Source organism: Schistocerca americana, chromosome 9, assembly GCF_021461395.2.
Source record: "Schistocerca americana isolate TAMUIC-IGC-003095 chromosome 9, iqSchAmer2.1, whole genome shotgun sequence".
NCBI classification, from domain to species: domain Eukaryota; kingdom Metazoa; phylum Arthropoda; class Insecta; order Orthoptera; family Acrididae; genus Schistocerca; species Schistocerca americana.
This window is the reverse complement of record NC_060127.1, coordinates 101,183,893-101,200,556: the sequence shown is the minus strand read 5'-3', so window position 1 is coordinate 101,200,556 and position 16,664 is coordinate 101,183,893. Positions and strand designations below refer to the sequence as shown.

Genomic DNA, 16,664 nt, shown 5'->3' with positions numbered 1-16,664 from the left:
AACACAAGCTTTACATCAGATGAATACAGACTAGGTACACAGATTTCATGTCTGGAGGGAGAGACGGGGTGTGGAGGGTGGCATGGAGAGCGGGATAAGGAAGGGGAGTGGTGGGTAAGGAACATTGCTACAACATGAATAACAGGCCAACCACAAAGAGCATGACAAAATAGGCAAGGAGCAGGATGAAGATTTGTGACAGCTAGTGTTATCACACTGAAGATCAATGCTATGTTTTCGCTCATTTCTCCTTATTTTATCATCAAATTGTGACGCACAAATTGTTGCACAAAATTTCAGCATTACATGTTCTTTAATTTTCTAAAGTGGCTGTTGTGACGTGTGCATTGTAGTCTAATGAATGAGTGATCGTTTTCTTGGGAGTTGTGGTGATACACGTCGCTACATGAAATAAGATGTCAAATGTATAGGTCCATATTTTTAACTGGGTTGTTATGTTTATTTGCATGGGGTGAGATTTAATGAAGTACAGCACGCATCTACAAAATGGGATGGTGAGCGCAGAAACTTCATGACAGAAAATACCTGGGGGTAAGACATACTGTGGATAACAGGCCTACCTTGGAAATACAATGCGTTCCAAAGTGTTGGTTTATGAACAATGGATGTTAGTTAATCAAATGTTAAAATGATATTTGTCATTCATTCTAATTCAGTACATGGAACCCAGAAAGTTGATGTAATCTGATTACTGTATGTTTTGTTAAGACAATACACAATTTTCCAGAATGAGTTTTGACTCTGCAGTGAAGTGTGTGCTGACTTGAAACTTCCTAGTAAATTGAAATTGTGTGCCTTACTGGGACTCGAAGATGGGACATTTCCTTTTCACAGGCATATGAAATTGAATGATCACGTAGGTTCAGTTGTGGGTAAAGCAGATGGTACACTTCAGATTATTGGTAGAATACTGGGGAAGTGGAACAAATATACAAAGGAGATTGCTTACAAATCACTCATGCAACCGGTTCTAAAATACTTCTCAAGTGTGTGGGACCCATACCAGATAGGACTAACAGGAAATACTGAACGTATATAGAGAGCAGCAGCACAAATGGTCACAGGTTTACTTAACCCATGGCATAGTGTCGCAGAGATACTGGAGGAAATGAATTGGAAGACTCTTAACGATAGATGTAAACTGTCCCAAGGAAGCCTATTAACAAAGTTTTAAAACCTGGCTTCAAATGATTACTCTAAGAATATACTACAAGCCACTATGTATCACTTACATAGGGATCATGACGATAAGATTAGAATAATTACTGCATGCACAGAGGCATTCAAACAATCATTCTTCCCATGCTCCATACATGAATGGAACAGGAAGAACCCATAATAATGGTACAATGGGATATATCCTCTGCCATGCACCTCACAGTGGTTCGCAGGGTGTAGGTGTAGATGTAGCTGTAGAGTGTGTGCTGAGTCCTATCATTAGTAGTGCCTGGAGAAATCAGTTGTTAGCCAAATGCAACGGCCCAGGTTAGAGTCAGTATATGGCTCACAGTATTAATGTGCCAGGAACTTATTAACCCCACTGGTATTTCACTAACTATTTGCCAGAAATGTGATGTAACAATTCTAAACTGAAATGAAATAACAGGTGGAGCATAACTTCTGACACTGAATATAACAGCAACACCAAATGTTGGAAAGGGGTAGAAGGTACCGTATTAAGACTCTTCCGAGATTTCCAAGTGGTTTATTGTTTTCAACTACAGTGCCGCATTCCCCTCAGTCTGCGTCACCAGGTCCCGCAATGCTGAGTACACCACATTGCTGTCTGCGAAACAGCTTGACGTGGAATAGGAATGGCTGCCACTGCTGTGTGTTGGTCTCGTACGGCCGCATTGTCACAATGCGCCGACAGTCGACTCAGCCGTCTTCACCCCTGCTGCCTCAGCACAGCTCGTCAGGAACCGCAGGCAGCCCGCTGCACGCTTCTTCCCGTCATGGTTCAGATAGCGGGCGACAAGAGCATGTGATCCGAAGTCCAAATCTGCGGCCCTCGCCTCGGATGTCTCCGGTGTGTGTTGGGAGCCACCAAGTCTGTCCACGGTAGCGAGCTGTGAAGTGGCCCATCATTGGCTGGCTATGGATCCCGCATCGGCCTCTGAGGGTCGAACTAGCGACCTGCCGTGGACTGGAACACTGGCATCCCATCTGCTGCTGGTGTGGCCAGTGATGTGAAATGCCCCGCCATTGAGGAGAGCTATCACACTTGAATGCCTTGTTAGAAAACCGGCACCTATTTCTACGCGGCTGTGTGCCTCTGTTTTGCTAACGCGCCACTCTGAGTCATGTACTCACAACACCTAGGTTGTGCCAGTGGACCCCTTCTGCCTATAACTTGCACCATGCAAACCGCTGCTTTTACTCTTTCCAGTGGTTCGACAGCCCTGTGGCCTCCATTATACTTCGCAACCGCTGGTCAGCGTAACTTACTGTCAACAGGCCTGCGCCTGGCTGTAACTTGTGCGCTCAGAAATGTTGCACCGAATCTAACTTTCCTATCCTAAACAGTGGTGCCGCTACAATAAGTTCAAGAAGCTTATAAAGGCATAGGGGCCATGAATAATGGTAAAGAATATGTAAATTAACATTGCAGTTCTGAGTGCTTTGCGAACAAACCCCCTTCTGTTGGTTTTAGTGCCCCTTGGGACACCCAAACAGCTGGTTTGCTGCTCAATTTCACACTCGTATGAATATATCAGAGTTTCATCTTCTTTTATAGCATGCATGCTCTCACTTTCTTTGCACATCTCTGTCTTGGACCAGACATTCAGAGAACTCGTGTAGTGACAAAATATTTATGAAGGCGAATGCTGGCTGATCTAGATACATGCAGCAACATCTCATTTCAGCAGGTTGTTTATGATGTGTCAGTCAATAAACTCTATCTCAACAGCAGTGCAGGGTGACTTCTGTATCTCAGGGTCTAACCTGTTTGGCTAGACCATGCATGACAATCCGCACTGATTCCTGCACCATTTTTCTACTCTCTCCCAAAAACTGAGTCATTTTCAATACTTATTCTTCATTTGATAGCAATATGGCAGCAAAGAGTGAGTCTGTTTGTAATGAGTGTGCTTTGTTCAGCGGGAGGGAACGGAAGGGCAATTTCTGATTTAATTTCAGTGGTGCAATGTCATGGCACATAAGCCAAGAAGTGTTGTGCCAGCTACAGGTTGATCAAATAAGGAAATATTTCAGGGAGCCTGCCGACTGGTGGAAACAGTCAGGAGGCAGACTTGAATGTTCAGAGTTAATTTGTGACACACCACATAGTGGAGATGTTGAGTTGCAGGCAGGCACAACAAAATACTGCTAAACAAGTAGTCTTTTGGCCAAAAGCCCATATTCTGAATTAGACAACATACACACACGTTCACATAAATGCAACTCACACACACAACCAATCTGGTTGCCAAAATCATCTGGCCAAATGGCTCCAGCAGTCAAAGACAGCAGTCGTGTGAGAGTTGCGTTTGTGTGAATGTGTGTGTGTATATGTTGTCTAATTCAGAAGGTGGCCTGGCCGCAAGACTGCTTGTTTATTAGTTTTTTTATTGTGTATGCCTGTGACTCAACATCTCCACTACGTGGTGAGCAGCCATCTACTCTTTTTATAAAGTTATTATTCCATGCTGGATTTTCCAAAGTAAGTTGTCTTAGATACTGAATCTGGGTAAGTACAAGTAAGACTCATGCACTGCGGGATCTGCACAAACTTAATTATGAATATAGCTATTTCATCCGTCCTGGGAATTGGAAATTGGTGATTTTGCCTGTTTTTTATATCAACACTTGCAAGATATAGAAATATGTGACATTATGGTCATATCTTTTGACTGCACTAAGATAGAAGCTTAAATTTTTTTACACCGCCAAGGGACCACGTACTTCAGTGTGTGACACTGACTTACAAGCTTAAATTTTTTACATTGCCAGGGGACCGTAAGTGACATAAATTTCAACTTTATATGTCTATGCGTTCCTGAGAAAAAGGGATTATAGCAGGCAGACAATCAGGCTACCGAATAACAAATGAAATGAAGAAAGAGTGATGAAAAAAAAAAAAAAAATTTTTTTCATGTGTAATATACTGTAATTACAAATCATCACTTTTCAGATTCTTTCATTTACTTGTACTGTGGAAGCTTGGTTCCAGCCAAAGTTCTTGATTTTAGGTCAATGGGAAGTGGCCTACACGTTTTGATGAATAAGTTTGTGAGTATCAAAATATGTGACACAAATGTGTATTTCTTTTGATTGCACTGAAGTAGAAGCTTAAATTTTTTACACTTCCAAGAAACCATAGACCTTAGTACGTGACATAAATTCCAACTTGACACATCTATCCAGACCCAGGCCTGAGTAACCAGAGATAGCAGTTGTGAGTAAGACGTGCTAGCTTGCATGACTGTGTGTGTGTGTGTGTTTCTCTTTCCAATGAAGGCTTTGGCCAAAAGCTTAATGCGTAACAGTCTTTTTGTTGTGCTTATCTGTAAATGTGTCATCTTTATGGTAAGTAGATATGCAAATCATGTATTTGTACAAAAGGACAAGATACAAGAACACTACCAATAAAAACAAGATGTCTGAAGCCAGTCCCGGCTGATAAATGGATCACCCAAAAGCTGAATTTCTATATATTGAGGCAGGCAGAATGGTGCACAACAGGATGTCGGGCATGTGGTAGCCGTGTTAGATGGCATATGCGTCAGGTTGCAGCACATACATCTTAGCAATTGATGACAGAGTAAGTATCATGATGCGAGCACGAGCATTGTATGAACTGGTTTCAGCGAAAATAGTGATTACACCCTTGCTATGCAACACTGTGAACTAACTCATCACAACAGTACAAAACCTGTCACACTAAGACTCTCAGTGAAAACTGCGTGAAGCTGGCTGCAACACCTCGTTCAATAGGTATTGCATTATGCATCTGTCATGGGCTATCCAAATGAGTTAATACATCTCTTGATTGGACACTGACTGCATTTTTGAATGATTACAAATACTACTACAGATCTGCCTGTGACTATTCCAACTCATTACCTGCTTCAGACTAGTGCTTAGCAAGTCAACACCAACAGCATATGTTTATTCTGTCAATATTTTTTAACTCATTTAAAATCTGATATACTCCCAGTTTCTATAAAATAGTTCCATCTAGGGGGGGGGGGGGGGGGGGGGGGGGGGAAACAAGGGAAAAAAGAAAAGAAAAAAAGAAAAAACACCTCACTTCATTGCTCTAAAGGTCTCCATAGCAAAACGAAGTACTTCAACTGCTACAATTCCAAACAACCTGACCGTTGGCATACTTTATAACTGTTCTTTAGCTTAGTAGTTGGATTTTTCTCTGTACAGATGTTTGTGGTTTCAGACTTTACCACGTCTAGAGACTGTTGTTCAGCATTGCTACTGTCGGCACTGCTAATCATACAATGAATCCAAGCAGTTTGGAGTACTCGGTGACAGTTTAGTACCAAAATTTACAATCTGTAGTTTGTTTTGACAGCTAAACAATTACTTATGTGTAGCAACAATAACACTATCAGATGTGTGGATTAGTTTCATTTAATTTAACGGGTTTTGGTGATACAATCGACCACATCTTGAGGCCCCTCTAAGAGACAGGGTGGTCATGTTACCAATGGGGATAGTCATGCACAAAACTTATTGCTGAGTTGATGTGCTGCAGCCAGACACACTACACACAAGTTCTGAGGATGCTGATGGTTTCTAGTTCTTTTACTAGAAGAATGACAAAGATTTCCCCTGGAAACATGATCACCTTGAGTTGTAGAAGGGGCCAAAGATGATCGACTGCATCATTGGAACCGATGGTAATTAAATAAAACTAATACACTCAGGTGATGACACCACTGTTATTACACTTAAATGTAACAGCTGCTATCTCATTATTCATTATAAGTTCGATGTCCAGACAACAATGCTCATAACGAGCACATGGGGTGTGTGTTATGCAGGATACATATTGTGGATGCAAGGCAGTCGTCACTCTGTAAGAAGTAACAGTCTGCCAAAAACGCAGGAAGATTGGGTAGGCTTACGAGGAATGACCGAAACACTGACTGCCTTGTGGCAGCTGAAATAGTGAGTGTTAACATCCTAAATGGTGCCATACATAACCACTAATATCAATGAGCTTCTGAACCAAAATCGATTACATGATCAATAGTGATCGTACCGTTTGGCACTCTCCATATGGCCTGTAACTACAAACAAGATCTCAATGGATAGTCAGAATCTCAGCTCAATAATATTAAAAGTAATCGTATTTGAAATTCAATGAGCCATAAAAGAGCAGCTGGGACCAATCGTTACAATGTCATAAATAAAGGAGTGTGCCATCTTTATAAAGGTGCTATCGCATGAAACAAACCCATGATTGCACCCCAGATACACTGTGTGAATACCTTTGATCATCTGCTATAAATAAATTGTGTAGTGGTAGATCCAGGCATTGTAATCAACCACCTCTCCCTGTCTTGTGATTTTCTCTTCCGTGTAGTTATTGACAACTTAGGCCTAACATTGAGAAACCATGCTCTGCCTGTCACAAATCTTGACAAGGAGTGACTGATAAAGAATTAACACCTAACCCACACCAATCAATGATTTGGAAGGTGGAAGTGGATCCTGTGTCCCAACAATACGTAAATCAAAACAATTCTCTCTGTTCCTCAGTTTAGAGGCAACATTGCCAGTCCTGTATGTTAAGAACAAGTGAAATAACAGACAATGCTGGTCCTCAAGCTATATGGTGGCAGCCCCATCACTGGACTTTCTTCCAACTGGCCAGCAACCGAATGGAAGGACACAACTTCACACTTTCAAGTCTGAACTCATAAATAGTTGGGCTGACCACCACATCGGCAGTTCAGGTACAAGTAAGAAGAATGAGTGGAAAAAGCAGAATATTATAAATATTGCCTCATGGAATGTGCAAGGCATAGCTCTTAAAGAAGAACATCTAGATGAAATACGGGCAAAACAAGGAATTTCAATAGCAGCAATTTCAAAAATCAAAAAGAATTTAGGAGGTTCGAATGAGACTCAAAATTACTTATATGTTTACAGCAAAGCTAATCAGAAAACAAAGAACCAAATCTGGCTTCAGGTCAGCAATCAACAGCTAGACTTTCTGGACAAAATGATCAGTAAATTGCAAGTGAAAGTATCACAAGGCTACATGACAGTGACTAGTGTCTATGCTCCAGTTGCAGGAAAGAGAAGAAAGTGACAAGTTATATTCTTATTTACAGAATATCATTAGCAAAATCAGTAAGTCCTACTTGATCATAGTAATGGGGGACATGAATGCTTATGTATGCGACAATAAAAGTAATGGTTACAGATTAATTGATTTTTGCTGTATATAACCAATTCAGAATTATGAACACAATGTTCAAACATAAAGCAAGTCATAAATTCTCTCTGGAAGTCAGGAATCTCTGGCCAGTAATACATTATATTCTTTGTAATAATGAAGTGGCTGATATGGTACTGGATACAAGTGTGTTCTGAGGTCATGAAATTGAATCTGATCACAACTTTCTGGTAAGCTCCATACTAATAAGACCAATATAGGATAAAAAGAGGTAGAAAAACTACCAACGAATGAAGAACTTGCCTTCCATTTACGCATTCTGAGAAACCCCAGTATACTTTGGTTATATCAAAAACAACTTTATGAGCTAGTGAAAATCTTGTCTATAAAAGAGAGGTAAAGGGAAGAATGGGAGACTCTCCAACACAGTCTAAGAGAAGCTGCCACTCTGAGCCTTCGCAAAAATGCAAAATGGCATAGGAAAAAAGGACTAAGAAAATGGAATGATGACGTCAAAAACGCTGCAAAGGATAAAAAACAAGAATTTGTGAAATATCCGTCATGCAAGCCATCTGGATACTTACTTCCAGCACTAGTTTCAATTGTCATTCCTATCTTCAAAAAAAAAAACAGACATGAAAAATTTTGTTTAATTACCGAGGACTAAGCTCACTGAACTCTGCATAAAAATTTTTTTCAACATTGTCAAGAATAAACTGTACAGACACTATGAACAACCCATCATGGGTTAGGAGCAAAATGGATTTTGAAAAGGAATTCGTGCTGTGATGGCTATTTTTCTCTGAAATTGTTAACAGAAAACAGAGAATTTAATCAAGAAACACATACTGCCTTCTTTGACATTAAAAAAGCTTTTCATAAAAGCAACAGAAACAAATCATTACAGATCCTGGTAGATGTTCACATCCCCCAACAACGAATTGATAATATACACAACATTTGAAAAATGCAAATTTAATCTGTATCAACAAAGAGGACAAATTATAAGAGGTGGTCAGAATACAAACAGATTTTCAATAAGGGTTTGGCTTTTGAACACTCTAGTTTATTAATAACACACATAAAACCATCCACAATTAGAGAGAAACCCCGCATGGCTTCATCAAATCAACAGACACATGAAGCTAGATGTTTACATTTTTGCAGCTGATTGTGCTCTTGAAGCATCTTTGGAGGTTAACCTGGCACATTCTGTACAAAATTTACACATTCTATCTGAGAAATACCCAGTACAAAGTGAGTTATGTTTAAAAAATATTTCTAGAAAGAGTGAACACATTCACACATTTAACCAATAAACTACCATTTCTAGAAGAAACAGACCTAGCTGAAAAAGCCACCAGATATACAAAAACAATGGGAGCCATTAATAATGTTATGAAACCTTTTTGACAATAATTACATTAAAATGGAATAGATCACACATTATATTCAGGACAACCAAACAGTAGGAGAAAACATCTACAATGAAAGAGCTCAAAAAGAACCCCAAAATCCATGCTACACTACCACCCCGACAGTGTAAAATTGCTAGGTCAACAAACAAAAAGATGAAATGAGAATTTCTCAATGAGACTGTAACAGTTTAAGAAGCCTGACTTGGAAGGAGGAGGAGGAGGAGGAGGAGGAGGAGGAGGAGGAAGAAGAAGAAGCTGACAATGATGATTATCACTAACTTCTTTTAATTCCAGTCTGTGGTCACAAAAATTGTCGTCAAACGATTGATATCGGTCCATAGTGACCAGCTTCACATCTATTTAAAACATATCCCAATATAATAAAGCAAATTTGGCATTGTTAAGAGACATAAACAAAATTACCTAGGTATTGTTGAACAGAATTAATACGCCAATTAGGCCACAGCGTCGGCACAAGCAGAATCACACACTGAATGAATCCATGCAAATTATGACTATTGTGGCCTACTTCATGCTTATCATTTGTTATGTTCAAAAATGTCTAACTAGTTTTGTTTATATCTTTGAATGGTGCCATTCCGGATGTATTACATTAAGGTACGTCCTGAACAGAGCTAAAGCAGGACCATATGGACTGAAATCAATAGCATGACAACAATTTTTGTGATTTTGATTGAAATTAAAGAAACAAATTCTATTTTGACCACTGCCACCATACTGCTGGTGTGTGATGGTGCACAGAAAGCATACAAGCACTACTAGTGTTCTTTTTTTCCCTCCTTACGTTGGTACACATGTCAGTATGCCACGTAAAATTGCAAGTCATTCCAGGCAGTAGCTGACCGTAGGCAGTCGTCTGAAGCAGGTGCAGTGCCTGTGGCATTGAAAATGGAAAAAAAAGTAGCATGTAGTGATTAAATTCTTCGTAAAACAAGGTTTACCACCAACCAAAATTCATTTGTGGCTTGTAAATGTATATAGCAGCTCTTCACCTTGAATTTTCACCGTGAAGAAATGGGTAGCCAAGTTTAAAAATGACGGCGAAAGCATCCATTATGATTCATGCAAAGGACTTCCTAAAAGTGCAAGCACACCAGAAATCAGACAAAGTGCAAGATGTGATTCTGGAAGACTGGCATGTAAAGGTGCGTGAAATTGCTAATGCACTAGGAGTTGAATGTGAGAAAGCTTTGCCCAAGATGGGTTCTGCGAACACCCATTGCATATCACAAATGCATCTCCAAGACACTTTCTGAAAACTGTTTATGCATTTTAAGAAAATGAGCTGTAACTTTCTGCACTGATACAAGACAGTTGATGAAACACGGATTCACCACTACACAGCCAAATCCAAGCAGCATTGTATACAGTGGATCGAAGCCAGTCCTTCAGCTCCTAAGAGGGTGAGGACAGTGCCGACGAAAGCTCATAGTGTCGATGTGTTTGGTTGCAGAAGGAATTTTGTTGACTAATGATCTTGAAAAAGGTAAAACTGGAGAATACTACTCTCAAGTTCTAATGAAACTGGACACAAGAAGCATTCATGGAAGCAGATCCGCTTTTTAAAATCATTTTCCACCAGGACAATGGACCTGCTCAACAAAAGTGTCTTGGCAGTTGGGAAATTGGGGGATTTGCACTTCACCCAATTCCTCAGATTTGGCTCCCTCGGACTTCCATCTATTCTTAAAACTGGAGAAATTCCTCGCTGGTCAGCACTGTTAATCCAATAGAGAAGCCATTGTGGCTGTAGGTGAGTACTTTGCAGCACTTACATAGGAACACTACAGAATGGGGATAATTGCATTCTAACACTGCTATATGAAATGTATTGATATTAGATGAGATTATGTTGAATAATAAATCTTTTTTGAAAGCATAAATTGTTGTTTTCACTTCAGTCTGAGAACATTTTAGACTGCCCTCATAGAAGCAGAGCATAGAGCAATCAGAAATCATTCTAGTGACAACATGGGGCTACAAATGGAGAAATATACTGACAATTGATTTTGAGAAGGGGCAGATTGTTATGGCACCTCATCACAAGTCAGACACCTGTTTGCTCTATAAATGAGGCAGATCTGTTGACAGAGTACAATGCCGGTGCTGGTACAAGTGGTTTGGAACACACTGTTCAGTGGACAATGTCCAATATGATGCTCTACAGCAGGTGACCCATACACATTCCCATGTTGAAGTAATAACAACCTCGATTATAATTAAAGTGACCTTGTGATGACTGAGATTGGACTGAGGATCAATGTAAATGTGTCGCCTGATTGAATGAATCACATTTATTGTGACACCAATTGAAGGTTGTGTCCAGATATGCCATCATTGAAGCAAACGGTTGCCTTAACCTTTTCGCCACTACAGAAGCGCTCTCTGCGTTCTGTGTTGAGGGGGGCTTTTAGTTATGGCAGTATTGCTCACCAAATGCTGGTGTCTGTGCTCAGAAATGGCATTCTGGCCAATATGATATACTTATCAACCAATTTTTCAAAGATTGTTAGCTGAAAAAAATTTGACTTTTGCACATCTTCCAGTCTGATATATTCTCTCAATAAAGAACAGAATAGAAAAACCCTGTGAACAATGTCGAAGAGTTTACAAAGATATACAAGGACGGTGGAAACTTTGCATATGAATGAACTTAGCTCATACATTGCAGTGAATGAAACATAAATAAGATATTGAAATTTCATTTAAAATTGAGAACAGAATGATATCTCATTTCATTCTTGAGTTACTGGGTTCTGTATCCGAGAGATGGTTACGTGTGGTCTGCCCAGTTTCGTTCATGCAGACTTACCAGAATTTGCCCAACAGTTTTCTTAAAAAACTCATACGCAACGTACACCTCCATGTCCTTGTGCATTGCAAATTATGTAGTCAAAGCAATCGTCACTTCTCAAACAATTCAAGATATCAAAATGAGGTGTTTCATAAATGATAGCACACAATGAGGCACTTATGTTGTATGATAAATACTCACACCTTCTTTATTCACAGAGATATGGAAGTAACTCATCCACAGGAGTGAGAGGTTAGCAGCTAAGGACACATACAGACATCCATAGCACTGTAAGAAAACCCAAGCTGTGCATTTACAGTAAAACTTTATTCATATGTTTTTCACTTATATGTTCTTTTTGGTGTCCTGGTGAAATATTCACAGTGTGCACAGGTTATGATGCAGTGTTTCAGAGTGGGTTGCTGGGAAGTGGATTGGTAATGTCAATATTATAGTATAATAAAATTTGATAGTGTAATAAGGAACTTTGTCAAAGTTAGGCATCGCTCAAATTTTCTTTTATCAAATCTAGTGCCTTGCCTTAGATTTGATCAAAGGAAGAGTTCGTCTTATGTTTACTGCAAGGAGAAATAAACCACTTGGAGCACTAGAGCGCTGCAGCTGTCCAACACACAATGTTTATCAACATGACTCCCAAATTTACATGGTGCGTTGCATATACAATGAAATCGATAGAAATATTCAAGGAAGATGAAGCACTGTGTAGCTTATGACATTTCGAATACAAAAACAGAATAAAAAGTGAGAGTTATAAGAAAATTGTGGATGCTATTAGCCATGAAGTACGGCCAGGATGTACCCCCAAGAATATAAAGTTTCATGTTTCATGACTGCAGTAAGTATTAAATTTAATTGCCTTCATATATTCCTCCTTCAGTGTGTTATAAATATCTTCAAACATTTCTGGTATTATTTTCATCAATGCGCACTGCAGCATTAGAGTGCTATACCAGCACTGTAAACTATAGTAGCTAGAAATCTCAGTGTCTTTTGCAGATGTAGCATTTCTGAGGAGAGTGTTTAGCTTCATAATATGAGGATCCACATTCTTGAGCACATACTGAAGTGTATTCTCGTCCATTCCCAAAAGAATTTTCATGCAATTTTACGTCCTTGACTTGCAGCTCCCGTAGAAAATTTTGTTGTAATCTTTCGCATCTGGTCGTGAAGTCCATGGCTTCACCAAAGTATGTTTCCTTTTCTTCTGCTTCTCTTGCAAATGCAATGACGATGCAATTGCAGTGCATGGAACTGTAGACAAGGAATAATTTTACTTACGGAATCGGTGACATAGTACGTTGATGTTGGCAACGACCATTCATTGCTGGGAATTGATTTCACCATGACGTAAATAATTTAATCTGTTCTTGCTCTATGGTTAACAAATTCTTGTATGTACCGTTGTCCGCTCAGTCAATTAGTTATACTCATAAAATGAACATTTCCTAACAAAACATTTGCTTTATATGAAGACGGTGTTGCCAACATCAGCACACTATACTGTCAATGCCGTAAGTAAAATTGAACTGCAGAGAATAGTATTAAGTCGTCGTCGGCCATTATGAAGGAACTTTCACAACATATTTGATGACAGTGTGAAACCCCCTTTTGCACCACGTCAAAGATCGTTGTCAAAGAAAGTTTGGTAGTATATTTGTGGTGTCACCGCCAGACACCACACTTACTAGGTGGTAGCCTTTAAATTGGCCGCGGTCCGTTAGTATACGTCGGATCCGCGTGTCGCCACAATCAGTGATTGCAGACCGAGCGCCGCCACACGGCGGGTCTAGTCTAGAGAGACTCCCTAGCACTCGCCCCAGTTGTACAACCAACTTTGCTAGCGATGGTTCACTGACAAAATACGCTCTCATTTGCCGAGACGATAGTTATCATAGCCTTCAGCTACGTCATTTGCTACGACCTAGCAAGGCGCCATGTTCAGTTACTATTGACATTGTGAATAATGTACAGTCAAGAGCAACGTTCACCATTTATGGATTAAAGTTAAGTATTCCACCAGCTACGTCCGTTTTTTCTAAAGTCTAATTTCCTTGTCCTGTTCCAGACCTCACGCCAGCCTGCGCAAGTTAAAACGCGTGCCTTTCGGCTTCCTCTAGTAACCCGGTGTTGGCTTTCCTGCCAACCCACAACATTGGCGACGAGACAACGCTGCGTTCTTAACTGTACTGCCCTGATTTACTTGTGTAATGGCTTCGCCACCATCTCCAGATGTACTGTCCGAATTTTATCGCTTACAGAACCAGCAGACGCAGGCCTTACTGGATGTCCTTGGACAGCTCGTCCAGGGTCAACGTGTGCTGCAAAACAATGCGGCAGCCGCCGCTCCAACGCTAACACGGCCACAAAACGCAGTCGCACCAACTTTTCGTCCTTTTCATGCTGCACTGGAAAGCTGGACAGAGTGGTCACGCCAATCTGGATTCCATCTCGCCGCCTACAGAATTCAAGGTAACGAGCGGCAGCCTTTTTTGTTGTCCTCCATAGGGGTGCACACGTACCATGTTATAGTCAAATTATTTCCCCGACGCGACGTAGCAACTCTGTACTACGACGAAATTTTGTCTGCATTAGATGCATATTTCAAAGAATCAGTCAAAGTAGTTGCCAAACGGTATACCTTCTTTCGTACAAAAAGTACAGCAGGTCAGACTAATCGGGAGTGGGTTGCAACCTTGCAAGGCCTTACTAGGGATTGTGCTTTTGAGTGTCAATGTGGACTCCCTTATTCAGATACTATGGTACGTGATGCAATTGCACAGAACATTTCTGATGTTCTTATATGGGGACAGATTTTGAAACTAGTCAATCCCTCCCTTCAACAAGTGATGGACATATTGGATCGGCAGGACACACTTGACTTTGCTCAGGAATCATTTGAAACTTCGTCATCTGTGTGTCAGGTTAACCGGCCCGCTGGGCGAGCTGCACGGAACAGTAAACAGTCCTCGCGCCCGGCCGCGCCGCTGCCGCCAGGCTCTCAGCCATGTGGTCCCGCCGGCAAGCAAATGCAGTGCTAAAATCATGCCCGCGGTGTGCTACTAGACATTCGCATGAGAATTGCCCGCCACGCCAAGCTATTTGCTTTTACTGTAATAAAAAAGGACATGTTCAAAGTGTTTGCCAGAAAAAGCTCAGATCGGAAACCCAAAATCATTCCAGACCCTTTGCTTCGCGCCAGAATCGGAATTGAACCAAGGAGACTCAGGCTTGCGACACTTCGCCCATGGAAATTCATATAGTTCATGCCACTCTGCCCAGTGCCACTCTCTCTAACAGTGACTGTGTTCGTCCCACAAATAGTGTGCGTCGACATCGCAGGAACTCCCGTCAAGTCGCAAGTGATTTTGTACCAGTGTCAGTTCACGCTGCATGAAACAGTCGCTCTTGTCATCAGCAGGGCAATAAACTTTTTGTGGACTTGGAAATTAACGGCAAAGTGACACCATTCCAGCTCGATACCGGGGTTGCAGTTTCACTGATCAATCAAGACACTTACAAACTGCTGGGCACACCTCCGTTGCGTGCCGCAACTGTTCAGTTCACTAGCTATTCCGGTCAGAATATCCCTGTGTTAGGACAGTGCAGCCTTCTTGCAACATACAAGGGACAAACAAAACTTGTATCATTTTACGTCCTTCGTTCTTCTTCTGCAGTGAACTTGTTTGGTTTAGATTTATTTCAGTTGTTTAACTTGTCTATAGTAAATCAGGTCCTATCAGTGAACCAGACTGTGCCCTCCGACAGTGTTTCTCGTCCATGTGACGAATTTGCAGACATTTTTGCACCGGGCCTCGGTTGCGCTAAGAACTATAAAGCACATTTGGAACTGAAAGTAAATGCGCAACCGAAATTTTTCAGAGCGCGCAATGTTCCACACGTATTGCGTGATGAGGTCGCAAAAACATTACACGATTTGGAATCACAAGGTATAATTGAACGTGTGCAGGCTTCTCTCTGGGCATCACCCTTAGTAATTTTGCCAAAACCTTTGGAAAAATTGAGACTTTGTGTGGACTCCAAGGCAACAGTGAATCCACAACTAGTAACTGCAACTTTTCCTTTACCCCACCCAGAAGATCTTTTTGACAAACTGTGCCCGGGTAAATATTTTTCGAAGTTGGACCTAGCAGATGCATACTTGCAAATACCGGTGGATGAAGAATCCCAGCGCGTTTTGGTGGTTAACACGCATCTTGGTTTTTATCGATTCAAACGACTGCCTTTCGGGTGTGCATCCGCCCCTGCATTGTTTCCGCAATATCTACAAACTGTTTGTGTGTTGGTCCCTACTGCAGTAAACTATCTGGACGATATTGTGATCTCCGGCAAGATGGAAGAAGAACATTTAGCTAATCTCAGAACATTATTTCAGGTCTTGTGACAAAATGGTCTTCGCTTGCGGAAGGACAAATGTGTGTTTTTTGCTCGTGACTTACCCTACCTGGGACATGTACTCAATGCCCAAGGCATGCATCCCAGTCCCGAGCACCTCCGTGCCATACAAGACTTGCCTTCGTCGCAGAATTTGAAGCAGCTACAGAGTGTGCTGGGAAAAATTAACTATTATCATCGCTATGTTCCACAGGCCTCTTCCATTTCAGCTCCACTTCATCGCTTACGCCGTAAAGGTGTTCCGTTCATCTGGACGACGGAATGTGAAAGCGCCTTTCGCCAGTTGAAATCAGCGTTGCTTTCCAATACTTGCTTTACACCATTCGATCCCCGGAAGCCCCTTTTGTTGATGGTGGATGCATCGGATTTCGGGATCGGTGCTGTGCTTGCGCACAAAGATGGTTCGCACGATCGCCCTATTGCCTTTGCGCCCAAATTGCTCTCGTTGGCGCAAAGAAATTATTCACAGATCGAGAAAGAAGCATTGGCTCTCGTATTTGGTGTTACAAAGTTTCATGATTTCTTTACCATCATCACAGACCACAAACCTCTGACATCGCTTTTTCATCTGACCAAGCCTGTACCTCCACGTACAGCGCAGAAATTCATT

At 41.1% G+C, this 16,664-nt stretch overlaps 1 protein-coding gene across 5 annotated transcripts in view; it reads right to left on the bottom strand.

Annotated features, from left to right (window-relative positions):
- LOC124551376 (zinc finger matrin-type protein CG9776-like) overlaps positions 1 to 16,664 on the bottom strand; it is a 265,653-nt gene that overhangs the window by 145,755 nt on the left and 103,234 nt on the right. The gene's annotated exons all lie outside the window — the stretch shown is intronic.